We start from the raw sequence: 20,141 nt of genomic DNA on the forward strand, positions 1-20,141 counted from the left end.
CGGACAACTGCCGTGCTATAGTATCAATATCTGGATCCGCACGGACAACTAACATATTATAGTATCAATATCTGGATCCGCACGGACAACTCACGTGTTATAATAAGCCCATCTGGCCTGCTGCGGCGTGCAACCCGATCCCATAATTATCCTCACAATCAGGCCCTCGGCCTCACTCAGTCATCAATCTCTCCAATCTCTCGGGCTCACAATATCATGAAACTAGCCCAAAATGATGATATGATGAATCAATAAATAACAACAGAGACTGAGAGATGATATGAAATGAATGAACATGACTGGGTATGAAGTTACAATTTAAACAAATAAATCGACAACAGAAATGACCTCAGTGGGTCCCAATAATACCAACAAGCATTATTTTTAACATGAGTCACAGCTCGATAATTCTAGTACGTAGATATTTCATGATTATAGATAAGTTCGGGTAACTACACAGTACCACAGGAATAACGGAATTACAGTTCGCACGGTGCACGCCCACACGCCCGTCACCTAGCATATGCGTCACCTCAAACACTAAACACATAACACGTATAATCAGGGTTCATACTCTCAGCTCCAAGATTAGAAGAATTACTTACCTCAATCCGAGAAAATTCTTTATTTCAATAAACCTTTTTCTCGTGATCGGCCTCCGAACGCCTCGAATATTAGTCAAAATAATTCGATACAATCAACACGAGGTATAGGAATCAATTCCATATGAAAATGCTAAATTTCACAATAAAAATCCAAAATTAATTCAAAAATCAACAGTGGGACCCACGTCTCGAATCCCAAAAAAATTTACGAAATCCAAACACCCGTTACGATGCGAGTCCAACCATACAAAAATTATCAAATTCCGACATCGGATTGACCTTCAAATCTTCATTTTATATTTTTGGAAGATTTTATAAAAATCTGATTTTCTTCCATAAATTCACGGATTCATGATGTAAATAAATATGGAATCATGAAATATAATCAATATAGGATAAGGAACACTTACCCCAATGCTTTCCCATGAAAATCGCCCAAAAATTACCTAAACCCAGCTCCCCAAACTCAAAAATGAGTAAAAATGGCAAAATTCTCCGTTTTATGGGGTTTTTTTTGTCTGTGGCTCCACAGGTGGCGTGGGGGCGCTACCCTTGGCGCTGACGGCGACAGACAATCATTCTCGACACGGAAATAGGCATAACTCTCTCATACGATGTCCAAAATCGACGATTCTTTTTGCTATGGCTCCGTAATTTCAATACGGATCTAACGCTTCAATCAAAACTAAATTTGGATCTCATTTGCTTAATGTGATACCACGTATTCTTGAAGAATCGACGTCGAACATTCTAGGAATATCCAACTTAAATTCCGTTAATCATCCGAAATCCACCCGAGGCCCTCGGGACCTCAACCAAATATACCAACAAGTCTTAAAACATCATACGAACTTAGTCGATGCCTCAAATCACATCAAATAATACTAAAACTACGAATCATACCCCAATTCAAGCTTAATAAACTTTAAATCTTTCAACTTTCAAACCTCGCGCCGAAACATATCAATCCGGAATGAACTCAAATTTTGCGTACAAGTCATAAATGACATAACAAAACTATTCCAATTTCCAGAATATGATTCCGACCTCGATATCAGAAAGTTAACTCCCCGCTTAAACTTTCAAATTTTAAATTTCCTATTTTTTCCATTTCAAGCCAAATTTAACTACGGATTTTCAAATAATTATTCGAATACACTCCTAAGTCCAAAATTACCATATGGAGCTATTGGAACCATCAAAACTCCATTCCGGAGTCGTTTGTACAATGGTCAAACTCCGGTCAACCATTTTCATTTAAGCTTCCAACATGAAATTCATTCTTCCGAACTAATCCCGAAGTACCTGAAAATCAAAACCGACGATTCACACACGTCATAATACATCATATGAAGCTATTCAATACTTCAAATAGTAGAAAGGAGAGTAATTACTCAAAACGACAAGTCGGGTCGTTACAACATGCAGGGTGGACTATTTATCATCATGTCATCATTTATTCCATGTTATATCTTGTTACATGCTTTGATTGCTACCTATCTTTAATTATTATTTATGCCTTTACTTATTGCCTGTCATTTATGTATTACATGTTTTTATTTATTCATTCCTTGATTATTATCCGCTTTACCTGCTATATGCTCTCACCTGTATTAAATGAACGTCTTTACTGTTTCATGCTTTTACCTGCCTTTATTGTCTTTACTTGTTTCTTGTTGAACTTTATTATGTTGTATTCGAATGTGTGATCCCTTGGCCGTTCTTGTGTTAATGACTTGTCGAGGTTCGTGTTGTCTTGCGATGCGAGTATACTTTATGAATTTAAGTTGTTGTTTGTTCTCTGTTTGTACTCGCATTTCCTTGGTGTTCTCAGATATGCCTATTATCGTTTTTTAGATAGTAGTTGGAAATCCTTGTGTGAAAAGTTACAAATATAGGGAGGGATATGATTGAGGAGATTGTTATTCTCAAAAGTCTTATTGTATGCTTACTTTTCCTTCAATAAAAAATAAAAGACCGTTTGTAGTTGATATTTCTTTAGGCATTTTGCTTTAATCTCCCTAGTTATAGTAGATGATTGTTTGCAAATGATGACTGTTCGCAGATGACTATTTAAGGAACCAAAAAAAATATAAACTTGTTAAAAATTGCAAAGTTCTTAACTAGTGTTTTCTGATTTAAGTTCGTCTACCTCAAAAAATTGCAAAGTTAATATCCTTTCAACTATGCGCGCTGCCAACAGATCAAACGACTGATAAATTGTATAAATGTTTTTTTTAAAAAAGATAGTAGAAGATTTGAAAATATATAATCCCTCTGTTTCAATTTCTCTTTTGCTACTGCAAAGGACTCATTTCCAGCCATTGAATACTTAATTAATAGAGAGCGCAAACTTCGGCTAAAAACTGAAAGAACATTCCATGAGGAAATGACTTTGTATTGTTGCAGATCATTCTCAAAATAGAGCAGAGAAAACAATCGATTGAACCTTGTACAATTATCAAATTCCTACAAAATAGAAGAAAATAGAAAAGTTGTTCTTACTTAGCTGTAAATCCATTCCAGAGACGGTAATTCTCATAACATACGTAAAAAAATTAAAAATTTCTGTTGGCTTTTACTAAACAAGACTAAGCTCTAATTGATTGTATTGCTATATGATCATTAATAGCAAAGAGATATATACATCATTCTGACATACCACCAAGTTTATGTCTTTCTAGTTTCTACTAGAAATGAAACTTCAAGCACAAATACATACTGATTTCTGATTTCAAGCAAAATGTTTCCATCATGTCAAACACTACTTTCTGATGTCTTTTGATAATTTGGACGAAAATGAAAATTAATAGAGCCATGCCTCAGACTAGCTACGATCAAATCTATATGCTGACAAATCCACAATAAACAAAGAATTACTCTGTGCAATGTTTACAGTTCAAAGTATAAGCATAATGTCACACTCAGCTATAACAAAATCGCTAACATATCTTAATATGACAGTTAAGAGCATTTCAATTCAATAGGGAATATCAGCACAATTTTACTTTCACCAACTGCGCTAAGAGCTATAATGGCTTAAATATTGTTACCAAAATCCTGACGAAGAAAGGAAAAAAAAAGCCAAGTTGATATCCGAAAATCATACATAATAACCTACTGAAGCAAAGAATAACTTACATCTACGAGAGCATCATTTGTTTAATCATCACAGATATCCCATGTCGACTCTTATGGTGGGAATTTGTGCAATATTTGGCCAGTAATCCCCCTTCTCAAATTCTAGATGTGGTTGAAGCAATGGGCAGTTGAGAATAGATAGTGAAAAAATGGAAGAGGGTATCCTTTTTACTGGAAGAGATTGGAGATTAGGGAAATCGAAGAAGGTCAAGGCAGAGAGGGAGGAGGGAAGCGCTAATTCTGGAATAGATTGGATTTGATCGCAGTAGCTGATATCTAGACTTCAAAGTGAAGTGAAGGACGAGGGAATACCTTCTTCGAGTAGTGACCAAACTTGAGGTGAATTACGAATAGATAGATATTTAAGAGAAGTGAGGCTTTTGAGAACTTGGTTGCTTAATGTTTTCAGATTATTTACTTCAAAACGTCGAATGGAGCAAGGCAATTCCCAATTTTCATCAGCAAGAATCTCTTCGTCACTACCATCATGAATGATGGTTAATTCTGTGAGACGGCGGAGTATCTGTAAAAACCATTCCTTTCGGCCATTCACCAGTTTCTTGCAATACTCGATCAGAAGGACTTCTAAATTGAATGGCAATCCTCCTTCAGGAAAGGACTCAATTTCTGGACAATAACGCAAGGAGAGATGTTTAAGAGATGGAATGAGTTCCTGGATATGTTTTGGCAATGACTTCAACTTTTGGCATTTGTAAATAGACAAATGACACAACGAGGTCATCTGAATCCTGAATATTGCTGAAATTATTTCAAGATTCTCACATTCATCAATCTGCAGATCTTTGATCCCAGTGGGAATCAAAAGCCGTGTAAGGAGATGACAAGGTCTAATTCTTAATCTGTTGGTATTGGCAGACTGCTAATATGTAAAGAGGTAAGAGAGTGACAATCATCAATATTTAATGAAGCTATCTGCTTCATTCCCTGAAGTTGGTATGTAAACATTTCAGCATCATCAAAAAGAATTCCAAGCTTAGGAGAACCAACAACTTGAAGCCAATCTAAACTTGAAAGTTGGATAGGTGTCTCCAAAGTGAGTCCAGGGCATTTTGAAATTATCAATACTGCCAAAGAACAAAGATTTTCAGGCAACTTCCCGATCAACTTGGGGCAATCTTCAATTACAGGTCTCTTAAGTGTATGGAACTCTCCATTCCCTAGTATATGCCACTGCTTCCACTCCAGCATATTTGCAAATTCAAGCGAGTTAAATGGCTTTTTGGAAGACAAACCACCATAGAGTTATTCAGCCACCTCAGTTATTCGATGCATCCCTCTGATGGCAAGGGCTTTCAAAGAAGGAAGTTGTCCTAGTGCTGGAAAGGAATCATAATCCGTGCAGTTGCTAAGAGATATTTCTACCAGCTTAAGTATTTATAACCTAGCCAATCTGGAAATTTTGTCCCTCTATATCCAGTGATTCGGAGTATTTATATGTTTGTATTTGGTTGTAAATTATCAAGTACGTCTCGCTCATTTTGTGAATTCTCAGCAATACTTTCGCTCCACTCCATTGATAACTGTTCAACATGATTCTTTTCTCTCATGTTTGCCTTCACAACCTCCATTCTATCAACCTAAAAGAAATTTAGCTCCCATTAGAACATGGAGGCTTTTGAACTTGCTTAGATATAGTGGCATCTTCAAGCGAGAAATGTTGCTAATATCAAGTTGGCGCAAGTTGTTCAACTTTTTCATATGTGGTGGTAACTCTTCAAGATTACGGCAATATGATAAGAGAAGTGTCTCCAAGTTATACAGTATACAAATTGAATTTGGCAACTTGTTTATCGCTGTCCAAGAAAAGTCCAAAAATCTTAGGAGTTTTAATTTGATAAACAAGGCATTTGGCAACTCCTTAATGTCATAACCAGATAATGATAGTGCCCTTAATGATGTTAATCTTGGCAGTATTTTATGCAACACCCTCTTGCTTAGGTTGTAAATGGGAAAAGAGCGATGCGTGCTTATGGGAAGCAATGTCCTCAATTGCTCCAATTTTCATAGGGATTTCAATTTCTCAAACTCTCCAAAGCTCATTGAATATGAGAAGTGTCGAGTTTGTTCCAACATATGAGATCCTTTGTTGTTTTCCAACCTGAAGCTAAGTTTTGAACATGCAATTTGGGCCAGATCATTGACAAGGTCATGCATTAAAAACATCTCAGTCCTCATTGGAAAAGACTTAGGGACCCTTTCAAACAATGATCTTGATCTCAACTCGAGAAAGTATTGGTTTCCTGAATCTTCAATTGATTCATCTTTCTGTAACCACTGTACAAGACCATTAGCAATCCACAGATTAATAACTTGTTCTTTGCAATATAGATGATCTTTGAGAAATATTGCACAATAGGCAAAGCACCGCTTCAAATGTGCAGGAAGATCATTGTAGCTCAACATCAATGCTGGTAAGATGCCATTCGAACGACTTGGTAGTTCCCATGTTTCGATTCTTAAAATGACTCTCCATTCTTCTACCTCCTATTTGGAGCGTAACATACCGACAAGTGCCTTTAGAGCTAAAGGCAATCCTTTGCACTTGGCGGCAATTTGCTTTCCAACCTCTTCAAGTTTTGGATGTTCTTCAAGATCCATGTTTTCTAATGAATGTCGCTTGAATAAAGCCCAAGAGACTTCACTAGATAGAGTCCCACGTTAATGGCCCCACTCAGTGGCAGACCCAAGTGGTGGCTAGCGGGTTCAACTGAACTCACTTTACAAAATAATATTGTGTATATGTATAAATTAGGATTAAAACTGAGTAAATTTTGCATAAATATTTTATTTGAACCCACTTGACAACTACTATTTTACGACTAAATTTGTATACTTCTAAGATTGAACCCGCTTGCACAAAATTCTGGGTCCGCCACTGGCCCCACTACCCATCATCAGGGCAACACTCTCCTTACGTGTCGTCACAATGATCTTACTTCCAATCTCTCCTTGTGCAAAAGGATTTCTCAAGTCATCCCACTCGATGTATTTGTCATTCCAAACATCATCTAAAACAATAAGAAACCTTCTCCCTTTTAAGCTTTCCTTCAATTTGATTTGAAGCTGATTAAGATTCGCACCAACCATAGAGTCAAATGATCCAATTTCTTTAAGTAACCCTTTTGTTATTCTGGGAGCATCATATTGTTCAGACACACAAAAACCAAACTTTCAAATCAAAATGGTCTTTCACTTTCTCATCATTGTAAACAACTTTAGCAAGTGTTGTTTTGCCAATACTGGCCATTCCAACAATAGGAATTACATCCAAATTTTTTCCATTTGCATCAATAGACAATAAAGTCAACCAATTCCTCTATTTCATTATGCCTACCAAAGATATCAGATTCATCACCTACAGAAGTTTCTTGTCTAGTACTTCCTTGTTTAGCCGAATCGATATAGGCTTTGAGGTCAAGGCAATCAATTTGTTTTTGCAACTCCTCCAATGTTTCAACAGTGTCTTCCAACTGCTGTTTTATGTTAACTTAAAATTCACCACTCAAGCACAAGTTAGGGTCACTTACCTGTTGGTTGTTTATTTCTTCAAGATATTGATGCCGACCTTCCACTTTTAAGTCTCAAAACTTCATAATTGATTTCTTCCATTATGTTTTAAGCCACTGGCTCACGTACAGATTTGATGCCTGCTTGTTCTCAACATCGCTTAGCACAACTTGAAGACCAAGCAAAGTCATCCTCAACTTCTTAAATAGCCGAAAATCATGCATATGTTTTTGAAACATCTTCAGCAGCTCACCCTGAGGAGCAAGCCTATCAAAGAGAACTGCAAGGCCTTAGGAGATAAATGCACCCCCAATTGCTAAGCCAATCTCCGTCTTTAAAAGCTTCAAAGCAAAACGAAGAATCAACAAAATAGTCAAGAATTTGGAATAAGATCGTATCTAAAATTAGTCTGTACTAAGAGATTTATTTTACCTCTTCAATGCTAGATAATAATCCAAACAGGTATGGTATGCTAACTGTGTGCTTTAGCAGAAACTACCTTTTTTTTATAGCTGTATATTAAGACTTTTCTCTTCTCACTTTTGCTAGAGTTGAGGAGGTATTATTTGCCTCTGCTCTGTATCCAATATATGTTTTGTCATTAACTATTACTCCATATTTTTCTTGTATTATATAGTTTGGCAGTTATATATAGAAAGAAAAAGGACAACGTTTTTTCCAACGTTTGGTCATTAACTATTATAAAGAGTGAATGCATATATAAGTCAAAAATTATTTTTTATATACTGATGTACTATAACCAAACCATCCTTCAAACAAAATTAAGAGAAAAATAAATGGACGCAAAGAACTATATATTCACGTACTAAAACAACTTCTTTAAAAAAAGTCAGAAAATGACATAGTCAGATAAAATAAGATGATGAAAAAGAGCATAGTACCTTGTGTTGGTTTATTAGGACTTTGTTGTCTTTGCTTTAACATTGTCATTTTTTTTTAATCTTGTAATCATATATTTGTATGAGATGGTGAGGTTAACTAGATGCAGGCGGCAGAGGAAACAAAAGAGCGGAAATAACAAAAGGATTTATATTGAGAATTTCGTCGAGAAGGAATCTAAAGATCATATTTTCCCAAGGGACAACAAGAGTCGTATTTACTGATGTGGGTAAAAATTTACTCACATCGAATGTTTATACCAAGTCAATGCGGGTAAGACATATGTCCTGTATATATACTGTTTACTTTGATTTATTGATTCCTAAAGTTAATTGTTTAGTTAGGTATATATATCCAGTGTGGGTAGTAGTATTGTAAGCCACGATTTTCTTGGAAGATACCTTAAATTGTTCTTCAATTTTACAGCTGATTATACTCCTCTGTCCATGTGGTACAAAAAATAACACATTTTTATATTTAGAAACAAGTTGAATTTAAACTCGTCACATCTTATGACTTAATGAGGAACTGAAGGATATACTTTTGATCTGGAGTTCCATTTTCAACATATTAAATGGAACTCCAATAGAAATGTTTGAGAGTCTCACGCCCCAAAAAGACTAGCGCAACCGGCACCCAGTGTCTTCAACTTACACCGAGCGAACCACTTGAACATATCTACCCATTCATGATTATTCCAAGATTTGAAGATCATTTAAACATTTAAAATACCCTTGAATTATTTAATTAAATGTCTTTTAAAAAAATATATAAGTAGGTCTTTGGCCAAGATACATAGGTACGGAATAAACATGAGAGTTTTTAAAAAAAAGTATAAATATCATCCACATGACTAGACCTCCCCACAGTGTCATTGGAACCTCTATAGAATAACTAAACATAATAAAATCTCTAGACATAGACCCACTAACAAAATAAGCGGGGTTTACCAAGTAAAGCAGAGAATGGAGAAAACGCCTAGCATGTTCTGTCAACTTTAATATCACAATATCTGAAACATCAAATATGTTGCCCCACATGGGAGGCTGAGAATAATTTCATAGCAATCGTACCCCGTAAGTATCATTAATTCCTTCCGATAAGGTTGAAACGATACTTTAAGAATACGTAAAATACATGAAATACAATAAGTATGAAATTTCATAAAATCAATAATAAAAAAATACATTTAATAAGCTGTAACTCTTTCAGTAGAGCAACTCTTTCAATAGGCTGTAAACCTTTAAATAGACTGTAGATCATTCAATAGGCTATAATTTTTTCAATGGAATGTAATCTTTTAATAGAATGTAAATCTTTTAATATGTTGTAATCTTCCAATAGGATGTAAATCTCTCAATAGAGTTCCAATAGTTATAACTATAACACTAATTGATATTTGTATGTTGACCATCCCCCGGTCAATTTGGGCATCTCACCCGAAAGATATTGACGATAGTAACCATCGCCTGGTTACGAGGCCGCCTTGCCCATTGCTATGGGCTTTTGACGATAGTAACCATCGCCCGGTCACGAGGCCGTCTCACCCATTGCTATGGGATTTTGACGATAGTAACCATCGCCCGGTCACGAGGCCCTCTCACCCATTGCTATGGGATTTTGACGATAGTGCTAGCATAGTAAGGTGTCTCATCGGACAATATATGGTAAATACTAAAATGTGTATCTATAAGCAATAATAACTATGGTCCTCCCAAACAATATTTTCTTTAAATTGTATAACCCGTAGGTCCTATAAACATTTTCGATAATTGGCTCTCACGGTCCATAGCTCAATTCTATACTTTGATAAAGTTTCTTTGACCTCGTCAAAATGATTGTTTTAAAAAATATCTCGATAACGCGTTTGAAGGAGTGAATTGCTTCTTGTACTATAATTGTATTGTCAACAACCCTTTGACCTGGGAGGAAACTGCATTGATTGGGACTAATGAGATGTTTGAGGAATGGGCGAATCCCGTTGATAATATTACGAACCTGATATGACACAACACTACACCAAATTGTTCCTTCTCCAAACAAAAACTTCTAGACCAGATTTACCAGCGGACAGTTGAAAAACAAAATGACCCAAGATCTCCAACCACTCATGGGACGAGGTTCTTACAATATTTAAGTCATCTGGACCTTAGACAAATCTGTCATCATCGCTATCATATGGAGAGACATAATTCCTTCCATATTGGATGCTTCCTCATGCAATTTCATGTTTGGTCTCGAGTAAAATGGTTTTCATAATTTATGTACATATATACTACTTTTAATTTAATATAAGTGATTGCAAAAGGCATTTTTTGGTCCCTTGAGAAGGGGATGCTTGTGGGGGCCGGGAAGGTGTGCTACGTGTTTGGAAGCGTGTCGGACTAAAAGAAATTTTGGTAATCGTTTTATAGACAGTGTTGCACAGGCTAATTTGTCTATATTAGGATATGTGCTAAGGGTTTTTAACTTTTGGTATGAGTGTGATAAATGTTGTATGTATCTCACTTGGAATGGTATAAGATTCAAAAGCATCTTTGCAAATTTGGATTACAGTGCACTTGGTTGAATTCCAGTGATTTTGAAAGAAGATTGAATGGTGTCCATCCGGCCCAGGCGCCTTGAGGGGTTTGAAAGATTTTATTGCTCTATGAATTTCTTCCTATGAAATGGGCTTTGATAGTTGGCTTCTAGCCTTCTTGGATAGAGCGTAGTCAAAGCGTTCCTGGGAAGTTTTGTTGCTAGAAATAAGCTCAGATGATAATAGAGTTAATTTCTTTGTGATCGTATGTCCAGTTACTCACACAGTCATTTAATCCTAGTATCCTGTTACGTCTTCTTCTTTAGATAGTAGAAGTATGAAAGAATTTTGTATTTGCATCACCCTCATTTAGCCATTGCACTCTACATTTTAACTTCTAAAAATCTTCTTCGTGCTTTAGTACTAAATTAAATTGTTCTCGGAGGTTATCTTCAAGGTTTTGATGGAATAGAGATTCATTAGGATTGTTCATATTTTGAAGTCATGTTAGTCTTGCTAGTAGGATCTTTTGTGTGTGGAAAATATTCCCCAAAGTAGACTTATTCCAATCTTTGATGTGGGTGGTGAAGTTCTTTAAAGCACAATGATATATGGAGGATTGGTTCCAGCGGTGAGTAACAATATTGTTAAAATCTGGGTGGTTGAACCACATGGTTTCCAGCCTAAATAAATTATTAGGCTTTGATGTTTTTGATAGTGACAATAGGAGTGGACAATGATTTGAGTGTGTGTGTGGGAGGTGTGTGATAGTGGAGTCAGGGTGCAGGCTAAGCCATGATAGGTTTGCGTAGAAACAATATATTCTTTCTAAGATTAGGCTATTTCTACTACTTCTAAGGTGTGACCAGGTGAATCTTGGGCCCGTAAACCCCATATCTACCATGTTAATATTTTGGAGATAGGTTAGTAGGGTATTTTCTCTATTATTATTAATAGGGTTTCCCCCAAATTTATCCGCAATAAAATTAATTTCGTTAAAATCCCCACACAGGACCCAAGGTAGTGTATGGGTTACAGAAATCTGTTCTAGATTATCCCAAAGTATTTTTCTATTATTAAAACTAGTCTTTGCGTAAACAAGAGATAGTATCGGAGGTGGTCTAGTGGGACTTACCTAAACCATGCAATGGATTTCCTGATTGGTAACTACAATGGGGTCCACCTGAGCCACTTCATGATCCTTCCACAACATAATCAGCCCACCTGAATAGCCTACTGCATCAACGTGTAGCATATTGGTAAACACTAGCTCCAACATTAGTGCTTTGTGTGCTGCTTCCTTTATTTTTATCTTAATGAGATAGACCATGTTGGGATTATTCCAAGAGAGGACTGCTTTGAGATTCCTTTTGAACTTAGCTGCATTTTTCTCCTACAGTTCCATAACAGTATCTTTATTAAGGGTGTGTTTTGTGCTGACCTCTCTTGCTGATTCCGTGTGCGGTTTTAAGCAAGAGATAGTTATTGGTAGTTGTTGTGTTCTTGTAGGGGGCTTGCTCCCTCAGTGTTGGAACCATCACAATGGAGTAAGATAAGGGGTCGATGGGGTAGATCCTCATGTTAATGCCCATCTTCGTGACCAGTAGAGGGACACTTATAAGAAATTTTCTTTCAGAGTTTTGGGCAGGGTGAGTGTCAGAGGCTCCATTATTGTGATATTCTAGAGAACTTGATCTAGGATGCTTGTCTGAGATGGACCTATGCCTGCTATCCCTGGTGGTGGTGGTGGTGGTGGTGGTGGAGTTTTCAAGCGTTATAGCTCTTCCAGTAGGAACTGTGGCAAGAGCGGTACAACTTGTTCTTCCTCATGTGGTTCTGGTGAAGCGTGCTGGGGTGCTATAGTTGGTGATGAGCTCCATGAGTTGGGTAGTGAGGTGTATTCCAATCGGAGGCTGGTCTGCTGCTTGCTGTGTGGTTGCTACTGCTTGCATGTCCAAGATCTGATTGTTGAGCTCCAGTGCTATGATTTCTTAGACTTGTAGTAGTTGGTGCGCATGTTGCATACTCATCTTTGAGTGGATTCCTTAAGAGACATAGTCTGATAGAGTGGCCATGTTCTCAATTAGCAGAGTTACTTGTTGCACCATGAAATTAAAATTTCAGTGCCTTAGTAGTTATTATGGTGGTGCTTCCTCTTGTTGCTGTGGTGATGGGGTTTAGATTGCTTGATGGTAGTACTGTTGTTGGTGTAGTTGGAGGTTGTTTTCGTAGGCTAGAGGAAACTGGTAGGGATTGTAGTATTCGTTCAAAGGGTAGTGGTAACCCATCGGAGGGAATGTGGTTTGGAGGTAGAAAGTTTGAGTGACTGAGTGTATTTGAGTGTCCGTAGTATGGGGTAGATGGTGAGTTGGGAAGGGGCTTGTTGGTAGCGCATATCGCTGCTCAGGTTTCTGCTTGGTTCCCCCGAGTTCCGGCATGTGTTGTTTCTGAGAGGTGATCAAGGCATTCTTCAGTTGTAGTGTGCGATATTGTTCTGCGTTTGGTGATAGTGTGGTTTAGATTGGGGTGTTAGTGGTTTTAATAAGTTGATTGTGGGGGACAGAGGGCTTGGGTAGGTAGAGGTAGGGATTCATCATGTTGATGGAGGGTGATGGGATTTGACCCGCCGGCACCAGTGCAGTCTGATAATAGGGGTGGGTTTGGTTTTGTAGGTGCCTGTCATTTATTTAATGCACTGTTACAGGCGATCATACCTACTCTAGATGGGGGGGGGGAGAGGGTACAGTAGGGAAAATTGAGGATTTTATAGATTGGTTATATATATCCCGGTTGGATATATTTGAATGAGCTTCTTCAGTAATGCGGTGTGGGCCTTGTTACCTTTTTTAGGCTGAAATATTTGATGGACCGGTTGTTTCCGTGGGGATAATTTTTTGGTCATTTATTTCAGGTGATTTAGTAGTAGGGTAGGGGATATTTGGAAGGTATTTGGTGGAAAGGTTATTTTTGGTGGAAAGGTCATTTTAGGATTGTAGGGGCGCATTAGTGACTGGATTGTTAGTAGGGGTGTAGGTGGGGGAGGGGGGGTAGTCATTACTTGATTTAGTATTGTCATAGGTGTTATGTAGGGTGTTGTCAGTTTGTGTATTTGATAGGATAGAGAAGAGATTATGCGTGTGTATTAAGGATGAAGAGGATTTTTTGTTAGTGTCTTTCCCACCGTGTGTGGGTGTTTCGTCACATGCCATGTCATGTGATGACGTGGATAGACTACGTATAAGTGTAATTTTTGTCTCCGTTTGTGGTTGAGTAGGCTCCATTGAGTGGGTGGGATTAGGGTTGCATGGCTTTGTCTTGGCGTCAGGATTTGTGAGATAATTGCATGTACTGTGCATTGATTTTGAAGTTTTGGGTACTGTAGATTTGATGTCTATTCCATTGCTTCTTTTTGTTCCTTCGTCAGTGTTGACCATTGATTTGCCCTCTTTGATGATGATAGTGGTTTGACTCTCCTCTTCCTTGCTCATTTTTTCCTTTTGATCTTCCTTACTTTAATTGCCCAATCCTGCGTTTGGTATAACTATTGGTATTTGAATTAGCACTTGGTTTTGGTTGTGAATGTTTGCCTACTCTTTGCCTTGTCTCTTTGGGTATACAACTGTTTTCCAAGGCCCTTCAGATGCTGATTGGCTTGTACTTTCTTCATTTCTCGTGGTTACCTGAGATTGTGTCTTCACTATACATTGGTTGTGTTTATGCCCTAAGAATCCACATAGGGTGCATAGAGAGTTTGTGTCCTCGTAATGTATCTGCTGGAGGTGGGTTCCCAATAACAATGATGTTGGTAGAGTTTTTGTCACGACCCAAAATCCAACTAGCCGTGATGGCACCTAACCCAACTCACTAGGTAAGCCAATAACTAACTATCCAATTTAATGAGATTTATTAAGAGAAGAAAAGATAATACAACTGCTTTTATACAAAGAATTCCCTAAGTACCGGTAGTATAAATCATGAGCTTCTAAGATTTAGATTTTTACAAGACTAAATTGAAATAAATACAATATCTGTTTGAAATGTAAATGAACAGAATTCGAATCTAATGCTACCAAGGACAAGTGATAGCTATAACTAGAATGCAAGTTCATCTTCACAGCCAGCTTGCACCATACACATCAATAGCGGCATCCAACATCTGCACGCAAGGTGCAGAAGTGTAGTATGAGTCCAACAGACCCTATGTACTGAATAAGTAACAAACCTAATCTTAGGTTGAAAGTAGTGACGAGCTGGGACAAGGGTCAGAGTCCAACTCCAATAACCAGCCACAGTTCATGACAATATAATAAAATGGTATAAGAAAATAACTCAGATATAAGATGTTCAACTCGTCCGCAGTTACAGAAAATAGGCATGCTTTTCAAGTATAACAATATATCCCAAATATTTCACTGAAAACACCAAAAACATATGAGTAAGTTTGAAAACTGTGATTTTCCCCAAAAACCTCTCAATAGTAAATAAGATGTTTCATTTTTAGGTAGCATGAGGAAAGTACATCTCTATGCCTACATGTCAATATGCAGGTGAAATCATGAATGTCACCAAAAATAGGGTAGTGTAAGAAAATGCATCTCTATGCCTGTATCTCAAGTACGCATGTCAAATGCAATGCATCTCAGCGATGAACTCATGTACTCACACTCTCAGAGTACTCAATCTCACTGTCTCGTATTCTTACTCACCATGCTCAATACTCAGCACACTCAGTCACTCACTCAATATTGTACAGGGCAGATCCAGCCCAAACATAAATACATCCAGGGCAGATCCATCCCAAAAATCCATAGCAACTGTGCCCACTGTGGATGTGTAGATTCCGGAGGGGAATATCCAGACCAAGCGCTATAATAAGCCAAATCCTGGCATGAATCAATAAAGCCTGCTGCAACATGCATCCCGATCCCATCAATATCTCTCACAATACACCCTCGACCTCACTCAGTCATCAATCTCTCCAGTCTCTTGGGCTCACAACACTCATGCTAAGCAGCCCTAATCAGTGATACAAGGTGTGACAATATATGATAATAGAGACCGAGATATGATACGTAAAGATGAATGTGACTAAGTACATAACTGCAATTAAGCAAATAACTCATCAGCAAAGAAAGACCACTATGGGTCCAGTAGTATCAGTAAATAGCCTAAACATGATTTCTAGCATGAATCACAGCTCAAGTTCTCTAACACATAGCGTACAGTAAACATGTTTAGCTAATAGGGCTACGCAGTTCCATGGAATCGACTAAATCATAATTTCTACGGTGCACGCTCACACGTCCGTTACCTAGCATGCGCTTCACCTCAACATCAATCACATAACACGTAATTCGGGGTTTCATACCCTCATCACCAGGTTTAGAAGTGTTACTTATCTCGAACAAGTCAAATCTAATACCGAGCAAGCCAAATGATGCTCCAAAAATTCCATCTTGCGCATACCAACCTCCAAACGGTTCGAAACTAGCCAAACGCAACTCAAGAATATCAAATAATGCCTAAGGAAACAATTCCAAATGATAAAGGTCGAATCTTTAATCAAAACCCCAAAGTCAACCAAAAGGTAATACATGTGCCCGTGCCTCAGAATCCGACAAAACTCAATAAATCTGATAATCCATTTAATTACGAGTCCAACCATACTAGTTCACTAAAATCCGACTCTGAATCGATGTTCAAAACTCAATTATTTACTTTATGAAATTTTAGACAAAACCCCCCAAATTTAACTTTGAAATCATCAATCAAATGCCAAAAACAAAGACAGATTCATGAAATATGACCAAAATTGAGTATAGAATACTTAACCCAATCCATATGGTAAAAATCGCCTCCACAATTGCCCAAATCCGAGCTCCCCAACTCAAAATATGACCAAATGAACAAACTCTCGATATTAAATATTTTTTACCCAGCTGTTATACCTCGTTTCTTATGCCAAATGATACCGAAACTTGCTTTTGATGTCTCTAATGGATTCATTATGAAATTTCAGTCAAGTTAGAATTTTGAATCACCCCATTTGGCCGTATAACAAAGAAGATATGTTGGTTTCAATATTTCGAAATAGTGCAGATTTTTAAATACAAAATCAGTGACAATTTCCTAATTAATCTGACAAATCTGGCAAACCAATTCTTAGTAAAATGACCATAAACTCCTCATACGATGTCCAAATTTGACGATTCTTTTTACTATTGCTCCGTAATTATGATACGGATCTAATACTTTAATAAAAACAGAAATTAGAGCTCATTTTCTTAATGTGGTACCATTTATGCTTGAAGATACGACGTCGAAACATAAAAAAAGCGAGCGCAACACAACTCAAACCTATCTGAAACTCACGCGAGCCCCTCAGGACCCCATCCAAATATATCAACAAGTCCCATAACATAACACGAACCTACCCGAGGCTTCAAATCATGCATAACAATATCGAAACAATGAATCGCACCTCAAATCAAACTTAATGAACTTTTGAACTTTCAACTTCCAAAACTCGCGCCGAAACATATCAAATAAATCCGGAATAAACTCAAATTTTGAACACAAGTCTCAAATGACGTGACGAAGCTATTCCAATTCCCAAAACCACATTCCTAATCCGTTATCCTTAAAGTCAACTCTCGGTCAAACTTATGAACTTTTCAACCTTTAAATTTTCAACTTTTGCCAATTAGCGCCAAAACCTTCTAGAAATATCCAAATATAAATCCGGACATATGCCCAAGTCCAAAATTACCATCCGTACCTAATGGAACCATCAAAACTCTGTTCCGAAAAAGTCAAACTCGGTCAACTCTTCCAATTCTAAAGCTTCAATCATGAAATTCATTCCTCCAAATCAATTTCGAATAACCTAAAAATCAAAACCGAAGATTCACACAAGTCATAATACATCATACGATGCTTCCCAAGACTTCAAATAGGTGAACGGAATGCAAATGCTCAAAACGACCGATCGTGTCGTTACATCCTTCCCCACTTAAACATACGTTCATCCTCGAACGTGCCAAGAGTCGTTCTAAAGCCATCAAACCGCCGTGTAACCTTACCATGCACATACCCAGGGGTGATCCCACGTCACCTTATTCCATATAGGCCCGACAACACAACATAACTGAAGATCATTACTTCAACCTTAGCCCATAAATCACAGAATCCAATTTCCAACATCCGGGATTTCCTACAATACTTGAACCTCGCATCTACATACTATATAAGTCTGAACAATCTGTATCAAGCCATAACCATAACCCAAGATGTAATCGCATGACACACCAAATGACTCGCATACACGTAGCAAAATTTCCTATCACAGTAGCTGCTCAAAATAACCCAATACCGGTAATAAACCTCATATCAAACAAAAACTCATTCTAAAGCCTTTGTACTCTGCAGACGATGAAAGAAACGCACATAAACTCATAACTATTCATCATATCAACAAGTCATGGAGCTCCTTCTCCTTCGAAAAGAACTATAGCAAATATCTAAGCCGATCTGCGACATTATCCTTCCAAACATACCTCAATCAAATCTGATAACACCCATTCTAGATCCGACGATCTCATCTTATCAAATACTAGCTACTCTACTGACATGCCACCCCAATACTACCCAAAGCCACAAACTATGCAATCCGTGCACCAATGCGCAACAATTCAAATGTACGCAGTCATGAGAAATGACCCAAATGAGTGAACCGTCCCGCAAGTTCAAAAAGTTCCACCAAAACCGCAATACCAAGAGTCCATCATACATAGTAGAACCAATACACACGAATCTAACACAAAGTGTCATATCTCAACATAACTCCGCTGCATTGCGTGACCCCATCCAAACACTGGCCCATATGAAATACCTCAAGCCACCATGCCCAAAATCAACAGCCACGTACAACGCGACATCAAGTACCCAAGGTGCATGATCATAACCACAGAGGAACCAATAGCGCAATACCTGAACGGAATGCAAATGTTCAAAATGACCGATCGGGTCGTTATAGTTTTGCCTATTGGGGCCAGGATACATAGTCTTGCATATCGTCCTCTAGTTGGTTGTGCTGTGTAGTTATCGATTTTTAGTAGTGTACCCAGCATTTGGATGATCCTTTTTAGAATTGTAAAATCATAAAATTTAGTTGGCATGTCTTGTAAACGTATCCATATTATGGGTGTGATTGTTTTTGCGTCATATGGGTTGAACTTTGGATCCCATTGTCGGATTGATAGGTATTGTGACCCAATGAACCATGGACCTTGTTGTAGATTTCTTGTGAGTTAAACTTTATGAGGTAGAAATCATTACCCAAGTCTATCAGATTTAAGGCTTCTACTGATCTCCATAATCTGTGTATTTTGTCCCTTAGTTGGACGTATCCTAGTCGTTTCCAAAGAAGATTTATGATGATAGATTGCTTCCATGTTGATATAGCCTTTCTTTATCTTGTGCTGAAAAGGGTATGAAGTTTGGGTGGTTTGCCAGGTTTGTGTTTTCGTCTTCAAGTGATATATTATTGAAGGTGTTACATTTAAAATCTAGAGGGGGGCTGTTGTTGTCAGACGAGATTAGTTTTTCCTTGAAGCTATCTTTTGCATTTGTCCCTTTCTTTGGTTTTTTACGCCGCAAAGCAATTGATAAGCCTCTCCATCATTCATTACTGTATCCTGTGTTGTTTCCATTTTCTATTGTGTGTGATTTATTGATTTACCATTTTTTCTCTAGTTTTTAGAGAGAAGGCAGAGGATTCTACAGAATGGCTCTATAAAATCAATTATGTGTTGGTAGTGTGAATTGGTTTCATATGAAAGCCATGTAGTTTTGGATTTGCAGTTCAAATATTTGAAAGTAAAAAGTCAATGGTTTGTGCAATCACTTTTAGATATCTTATACGTCTAGCATGACATGAAAACTTGATATGCATCTAAAGTCTATTTATATGAATTATATGACTTAACTTATATGTCAATCCTTGAAGGATTTAAATCGCTTAAGCATATACAATTCTTGATCCTGAAGTACCACATCCTAAGTGCTATTTGTGCACATATGTATCTTGTGATAACTAGAAGCATGATAATGTGATAGCGAGAATTTTTCCCTCTATGCAGATATTGAAAAGGTCATTCCACGATATTATATGAAGGCATTACATATCTATCAAGAATGATGATGTCACGACCCAAAACCTAACCCTTCGTGATGGAGCCTATCGTGATACTAGGCAAGCCGACGTTTCCAAAACACTTTCAACATTTAACAGAAATGAATTAAGACATTTAAAATGATTAGAGTTTTTCATAAAAACGGGGTAAAACTCAATAGTATAAGTACGAAAAAATTAGCCCGACATCGGGGTATGATTGAGTACATGATCATCTATACCAGGAGCAGTATAATACAACATCTAAGGAATA

At 37.5% G+C, this 20,141-nt stretch overlaps 1 pseudogene; it reads right to left on the reverse strand.

The window, feature by feature from the left end:
• Positions 1-2,883: 2,883 nt before the first annotated feature.
• Positions 2,884-12,025, reverse strand: LOC107804956 (putative disease resistance RPP13-like protein 1; annotated as a pseudogene).
• Positions 12,026-20,141: the final 8,116 nt, after the last annotated feature.

This window comes from Nicotiana tabacum, chromosome 15 (assembly GCF_000715075.1).
Source record: "Nicotiana tabacum cultivar K326 chromosome 15, ASM71507v2, whole genome shotgun sequence".
NCBI classification, from domain to species: Eukaryota; Viridiplantae; Streptophyta; class Magnoliopsida; order Solanales; family Solanaceae; genus Nicotiana; species Nicotiana tabacum.